We start from the raw sequence: 7,731 nt of genomic DNA, 5'->3' as shown, positions 1-7,731 counted from the left end.
CGGGTAAATAAGAAATTGGAGTTCAAAGTTGTACATTGGAAGAGGTTTTGTATTGAAAGGAAAACTATTTTAAAGTTATCTTATGTAGGAAAATAGATAAAGATAATGACCACTTTAATTATAGAGCTTTGCTATTGAAACAGGGCTGAAGACAAACCCAAAAACAAGTGGCTGAGGTGGTGGCTTCTGCCCTTGATTTTAATTGCATTTGAATTTTGCAATTCAGATCAATGGCTGAGGTGGTGCTACCTCAGCAACCTATTTTTGAATCTGTTTTTAGCCTTGGTCAAGTAGCATTAATTTTAAATATATGATTACACTTTGAAAAATGTGTAATCATGTGCAATATAAAGGTTCTTTCCACGTACACTCGAAGGGGTCAAATCAAGGATCGAAATAGGTTTCGGGCCTTGAACTTGTGTGCATACGCGACTTGTGCATACGAATGTTGGATCGAATGGACCAAAAATTAGCTCTTAGGAGGGTCCACGTTTTGTCTTTATTTTATTTTTTTTCAAATGAAAACCTTCTAAATTCTCTTAATTCCTGAAACTCATATGATAATATTTGTGTTGATGGAGAGATTAACACCCGGGTTAATGGGGGTTAATAACATGACTCCTAGCCTGTTAATTATCCTCTATAGCCTATTTATTCTGTCATCTTTCTCCATTTCAAGCACACAAAAATCTCTGTTCTCTGCATCAAATTTTGTCTTGTCTGCATTCATAATTTTACAAATTGTCAAGGTCTTGGTGATAATGTTTAGATACTAAGTCAATTTGGGGACGGGGTAATAGGCGCTTGCCCACGTGTTTAATTTTTTTTAAAAATTCAATACTTTAAATGAAAAACTCTACGAAATTTTATTAATTCTAATAAAATATAACAACTAAAATTATCTAACGAATATGATAAGTAATAAAAATTTTAATTTATCAAATATATTCGAATAATTTAATTTTTAAAAATAAATAAATTAATTAAAAATTTAATAACTATATTTTTACCCGCCACGCCCCTCGATCCGTCCCTGTTAGGAAACGAACGTCGAAGTCAACAATTGGGACTGTAATGTTAGTTTAGAACTCTCAAATTTTCAATGTCCACACGTGGGAATGTGTCTAGAATACCCATGTTGAATTGACGAAATGCCTTTACAGTCCCACTTATGAATCTTGGGCAGCTAGAATTTAGTAGTCGGCATGGTCAAAAGTAGGCAAAAGTACAGCACCAAAGTCAAAGTAGTAAAAAGGTGTTGAGCAGACAGACGACATTCGTTGCCTGCAAGAGGACAATATGATGCCCCCACTCACCAAACAATCTGCACGCCTTAGCCTCACCCTGCCACAATTGTTATGTCAACCATTCTACACGTACATCAATTTTAACAGCACACACATACAATGCAAATGGGTGGGGTTAACGATTAAAATAATTGTGAATCCCACCTTTTTGAGTGGATGTGAAAATTGCTGTGAAAAAACATACAAACAGCATTTTTCTTGTTATGTTGTACGGGGCAATTTCGTCTTTCGTCTGATTCACTAGAATTCCAATTGAATGAATAAATTTTTGTGTGTGAACTGAGTCATCGAACTTCGATTTAGGGCCTTTTTGTGTCCTTTTAATTAAAAAAAGGGTAATTGGCACAAAAAGTCCCTACCTTTCAAGTCTATTGTGGAAAACGTCCATACTTTTCATTTTTTGGCATTTTTGCCTTCATTTCAACCTTTCTTTGCGCTGGACGTCCTTCCGTCCATATTCCGTCAGTTTTNCACATGGTCACTCGATTTAGGTATATTACACTAGTGACTCCACTATACTCGCTAGTCGTGTTAATTTTTGAAACGTTAAACCAAGTTTTGGTAAATTTGTTCCACAGCTGGGAGCTGGCAGAACAAGACAAGCTAGTTTTCTTCCCAACGACGCGGACTCAAAAGCGGTATCCAATAATAGTTCAGCGTAGAAGTGGGTTTCAGTAGAAGAAAACTCGGTAGTCAACGCCCTACATTTGTACGTAGTAAATGAATCTAATAAAACATGCAATGTAGTCAACGCCCTACATTTATGATTAATATCTTCTTTTTTTCCTTTCTTTTTTCACTGCTCTCTAGTTGTTAAATCGTCATAGACAACGAAAACTTTGTGTTTAAACTTGATCTATCCTTAAAATCAATGGCCGAGAATGGTGTTGGTTTGTCTAATTAATGGCCCATGCAAATGGCATCGGTTAAGTGGGCTCGACATGCTCGGTTTGGACCAAAAAAAGTTCGTCTTAAAAAGCCTGAGTTGAGCCCGAGTTAGTTCGGTTCGTTGACACCTTTCATATCAGAACTTCTTGGAGAAATCATATTGGACTAATTTATTCTAATATTATTCCATGTATAAAAATCTTTCAAGTAAAAGTAAATGTTGTTTTCTAGTTTCATAAATAAAGCTTGACTTTTCATAAAATCTGTTTAACGGGCCCTTAGTCAATTATAATCGAATTACCATTTATATCTAATAATTATTTCTCTAAGGGACATCCTTAATTAGGTTTTTTAGTCTTTTCCTAGGAATACTAGGATTATTGTTTTTTAGTTGGTTAATTTTGAATATTAATAAAATTAGAGCCGTAGATAGCTTGTTGACATGCACGCAAGTCCTCACTTACGGGTGGCAAACAGGTTAAGTTGCTCTACTCGGCTTAGCTCGACATATGGGGAGGTCAAGCTCATTTTAGACGAGTCATGGATTAGACCAAAACAAGTTGAGCTCACTTTTTTCACTAGTCAACTCATTTTTAAGCTTCTTTTATTGACTTATTAAAATTTTTTAAAATGAAACGACTTGGGGAAGACTTGACTTAGTCCATGAAATTCACGAGCCAAAGGGCCGAACTGAACTTGAATGTATAAGTCTTGAGACAGTTCGACTCGATATATTGCCACCCTATCCTCGTTGAAATTCTAACCATCCAGTTAATGATAAATTGAATAGGCCTAGACTTAAAACAATGTTCTCGAACCCATTTTATAATTTGCTTCCTCATCATCTTTCTTCATTGGAATCAATGCGGGATTTCTCAGGAAAGGGTTAAGCTGCTTTAAAGTAAATACATAATTTGGATTACTTTTCTATTCCTGCAAGTTGAGGAAATTAGGTTCTTGTATTTATCGTCTAAAATTCAAAAATCTAGTACTTTATAATGTATTTCGTAAATTAGGCGTAAAAGAGTATTTCTTAAATCAAGTATCATAAAAAAAAAAAAAAAGCAATTGATTCTTTCCAATTGCTCTCTTTTTTAGCCATGTTGCGACTTTTTGGCCAATTATTAATGACGAATAGGGTTAGTTAAAGGTTACAGTATGGATTTTTTGGTTGAACATTATATTTTTCCTTATAAGAATCACGTTATATTTGAATATTTACAATTTCACAATATGGACATAACAATCATTAGTCGACATCAAGGTTTTAACAGGCCAATATTAGAGAGTAGTTATCGCTAGAAGAGTGTCAATTTAGTATCATCATTTTAATTATTAACTTAAACTTTCAAAAGAACTTCGGCAACCATTTTTGAAATTAATTCTAAAGACAACTGACAAATTAACCTTTCGAGCCCACAAATATTATGAATTCTTTCAAATTGCACTCTGTCCTAAAGGCTTGGTTCCTCTAGTTACCAGAATTGGGGACCAAAACCTGCTGTCAACCTCCAATCATAGCACCAACCAACTGATTTGGGACAAAGTGATCGTTCTTCTGGACTTGGTTCTTTTTTTCTTTTTCTTTTTTTCCCTGAGTTGCAAATTGCAATGCCCCTCAATTTGATGGGGACCTACTCATTATCTGGAACTCATAATCTCAAATGTCTTGGACAATTCGTGTGACATGTTCTTACTTTTTATTCTTGTAAACTTTATGAATCATGCTAGGTGACACGACCCGTTCGAATCATCCTAGTAGATCCGTGTCGTGCACCGATGGTAGATACCAACTAAACGTCGGACCCACCACCAAGGCAACTTGACTCGCTTGACTAAAAAATATTTTTAACAAAATTTTGACAGAATATCCCTTAAAATATGAACTAAAACCACCTGAACAATAACCAAGTTTCCTAAATTCAATACCTATAATATAAAACAGGATACGCCAGTATCTCAAAATACAAACTATTCAAACAAAATGCCGGCCATCAATATTTACTTACTTTACAACCAACAATTCTCAAATATACCAAATACGTCGAATATGTAATAAGCCTATGATAAATTTTTCTGATTTAAGATACATGTACCCTGAAAGAACATATACTGTATAATCTGATAAAGGATGTCATACAATCTACGAATCATGGCCCAATTCGGTGGTTTAACAAGCTCCAAAGCTGCTCAATTCGAATGCTATCTGATAAAGAAAATGGTGAAAAGATGTATGAGCTTATAGCTCAGCGAATGGATAATTTGCAAATAAACATATTTTTCTTTTATGTATATATTCTGAAAATTCTAACTCTTTTAAAATTTTGAAAAATTCTAAAATCTGGTAATACTTTTAAAACTAAACATGATTGCATTATACAATTCTTTGTTCTTAATTATGGATAGGCAACTGTAAAGTATAATGACATAATTAACCTGATATCCATGAAAATCTATGAAATATTGTTGCTGCTCAATACTATAAGTTGAAAGCTTTATTCTGAAAATTGAATTAACTGAATTCTATAATCTGAAATCTGATGAACTGTAGAAATACTGAAAAATCACACCAAAAAGGTACCCAACGAATAACATTACTCATGTATCGGTTAGTACCGATATACATGACAAAGTTTTCGTTTCTTTAATGATTTATCGACTAATCACCATTCATTATCAAATCCATTAAATCCCTCGCACTTCCTTAAAATCACTACCTTATTCATATACAACCCTTACATCGAATTTAGTCGAATACATAAACTCTAATATTTGTCATGTAACTTCATTCAAACCTTTAGAAATCTGAAAATAAGAGATTTGACAAAAACAGCACTAAAATCCTATAATATGAAAATCTGATACCAATTTCTATATTAAAATCTGGTATCAAAACCTTTGACAGAAATAACGCTATTCTGGACAGATTTTTAGAAACAGCACCTGAGTAGGATTTTGTCCAAAAATAACTTATATTAATTGCTTAAAAATGGAGAAATCAACCCCAAATCCTTAATTTAAATGCTTGACATCATATAATTCCAAAAAGATCAAAGAATAAATATCCATTTCATAAACCCTTTTACAAAGTTCCACTTTCTTCAACTTCAACATTCAAATAAACATGTTTCTTTGCTATATTTCTAATTATAACACCAAATACATATGAATAATATCTAATTCTAGCTAAATTTTGTTGAAGGATATTGGCTAATAATAGTGTCACCGCGAATATATATTTGGGCAGAATAATGACGTTTGGATGGTTTTGAATGATCGAGGCAAGAGTTCAACTCTTTCTCCTTAAAACGATAATGCCCCGCACTAGTACTAACGATATTGCAGCACTCGTTTCTCAAGATACAACGACCTCATCTTGTAATAGCAGTACTCCAAATTACAAGACCCGACGAACCCGTAAAGTTTAGATCTCTCTACACAAACTGGATGACTAAAATGCACGGAAAATAATTTCGAGGATTGAATTATAAAAAACAGAAATGATGCAGGGACAATGAGATAATTTTGGGAGAGTAGAAAATCAATTCTGATTTTTGGAATGAATTAAAACAGGGGTATGGGGGCATATATATAGATGTTGAAAGGTTGTGTCCCAACAGACACAACTGCCGAAAAGTTGTGTCCCAAAGACACAAACAGTTTGGACAGCCAACCGCTATAACCGATTAGACATTCAACCGTCAAATTCTAGAAGCACCACGTGTCACACACAGAAAATTCGAGAAGAAAAATATAATAACATAAAATATATTATTATTATTAAATAATAATAAAATAACATAATTCAAATGTTATTTTATCAAAAAATATATATCAGCTTGGCTCAAGCCCACGACTCGTGACCTGTCGACGACCGGCTGCGACGGCGCGCGCGCGTGGGTTTCGGCATAACCTACTAGCATGTAGGTTCTCTCCCCCTCAAAGACTATTGGTACCCCTTGGGGCCCAAACCCAAGTCAACTTGAGTTATATAAGGTGGTTTATATTCTTCTAGTTTTTCTATGTGGAATTGGTATTTTTCAATTTCCCACCTATTTTATTTCAACATCAAGTGGATATCTTTTAGCCTTAATTTCTCATTCACCCTAAATTGGTTTTGAGAAAATAAATATACCATATTAATCTACTCACGGAGTAGAATACATTCGGCCAAAGAAATCTTATATCCGATTAACGGGACTCACTAAATTAATTGGTCAAAAGTTGATCAAACCAACTAATTAAAACCCAATTTTTCCAACAAATTTTGAATTGAAAATTTTTTTCCATAAACCCTAAAAATATTTAATTCAATATACTTGTTCTTACGTCTCTAAATTAAATGAGAAATTGAAGAAATGGAGCACCAAGTTTGGAAATCTACTTCCTCTTCTTCTTTCCTCCTACTCTTCCTTTCTTTCTTCTCTTCTCTCGGTCTTTCTGGACATTTCGTCCAAAAATGATAAAAAATGACGTTTCTCTCTTAAGTTAATAGGTAATTATGGGATATTTGCAAGTTAAGTCCCCCAATCTTCATACAATATCACATTTAGTCCTCACATCTTCAAAAATAAAAACTAAATCCCTAGATCCCTATATTACACAATTTCTAGCCCTTGAACATTTATAATTACAATTTAATTGCCATGAAAAGTATTTGTTCCATTTAAGTCCTTATTTGACTTTGACCAATTATTTCTCTTGACCTTGACTAAAAATGAGGGGCGTCACACTAGGTGGTACAGGTGAAATTTCCCAAATTTTTTACTGATTTCCACTTGACATTTTTACATTGGTTCTTGACAAAAACAAACAAAAAATGCACAATACAGGTGCTGCATTGGCAACACCTATTAGCAGCCTGTACAAGGGGAATTGTTCTTTATCCTTAGCTATTCTTTTCATTAGTTTACAAAAGTATGACCTGTAAACTTCTGTTTATCACGAAAAGAATAAGCATGACCCGTCATAATATCATAGTTGTGTATAAAAGTGGAGAATTGACCTGCATTCCAAATATTAACAGCCTATTAAGAATTCTTTATCTTTATTGGCATGCATATAAGTTTTTTTTCTCCCAATTTTTTCAACTTTTTTAATGCTTTTCTCATCGGATATTTAAAAGCTACTTTTAAAAAGAGTACCGCATCTCACGATGACACTTGCAAGAGAAAGTTTACTTGAAATACTCTCAACTTAGTCTTAGTCCGGTGGTAAGATTTAAGAAGGAAACAAAAGGTAAGATCACAAATAAGATTTTAAGCTTCTCGCTTGCTAGAGCGAAATGGAAGATCTCTTAACTCAGAGACGAGGAGGTGAGAAGGAATGTTATTCTGTCCCACACAATGTAGTACTATTAGTCTTACCAAACAGCATCTATCTACACGCTCGATGAAGATGTTAGAATTTGGCAGTGATTCGAATTCGTGTTGAGTATTTAATTGAAAAATGTTGTTGGAGTATTGGAAATTGATTGTAGACTTGAAGAAGTTTCAAAGGAGTTCAAGAAAGATAAGGAGAATGATTCCTCTTTTGG

General features: G+C 33.8%; 1 long non-coding RNA gene across 1 annotated transcript; it reads left to right on the top strand.

The window, feature by feature from the left end:
• The first annotated feature begins 1,764 nt into the window (after window positions 1-1,764).
• On the top strand, window positions 1,765-2,096 carry LOC111404853. The gene is made up of 2 exons (XR_002704701.1): window positions 1,765-1,798; window positions 1,886-2,096. It is a non-coding gene; the product is annotated as an uncharacterized LOC111404853 (long non-coding RNA).
• The last annotated feature ends 5,635 nt before the right edge of the window (window positions 2,097-7,731 follow it).

Source organism: Olea europaea, chromosome 11, assembly GCF_002742605.1.
Source record: "Olea europaea var. sylvestris chromosome 11, O_europaea_v1, whole genome shotgun sequence".
Lineage (NCBI taxonomy): Eukaryota > Viridiplantae > Streptophyta > Magnoliopsida > Lamiales > Oleaceae > Olea > Olea europaea.
The sequence above is the reverse complement of the archived record's forward strand: the minus strand, read 5'-3'. Positions and strand labels throughout refer to the sequence as shown.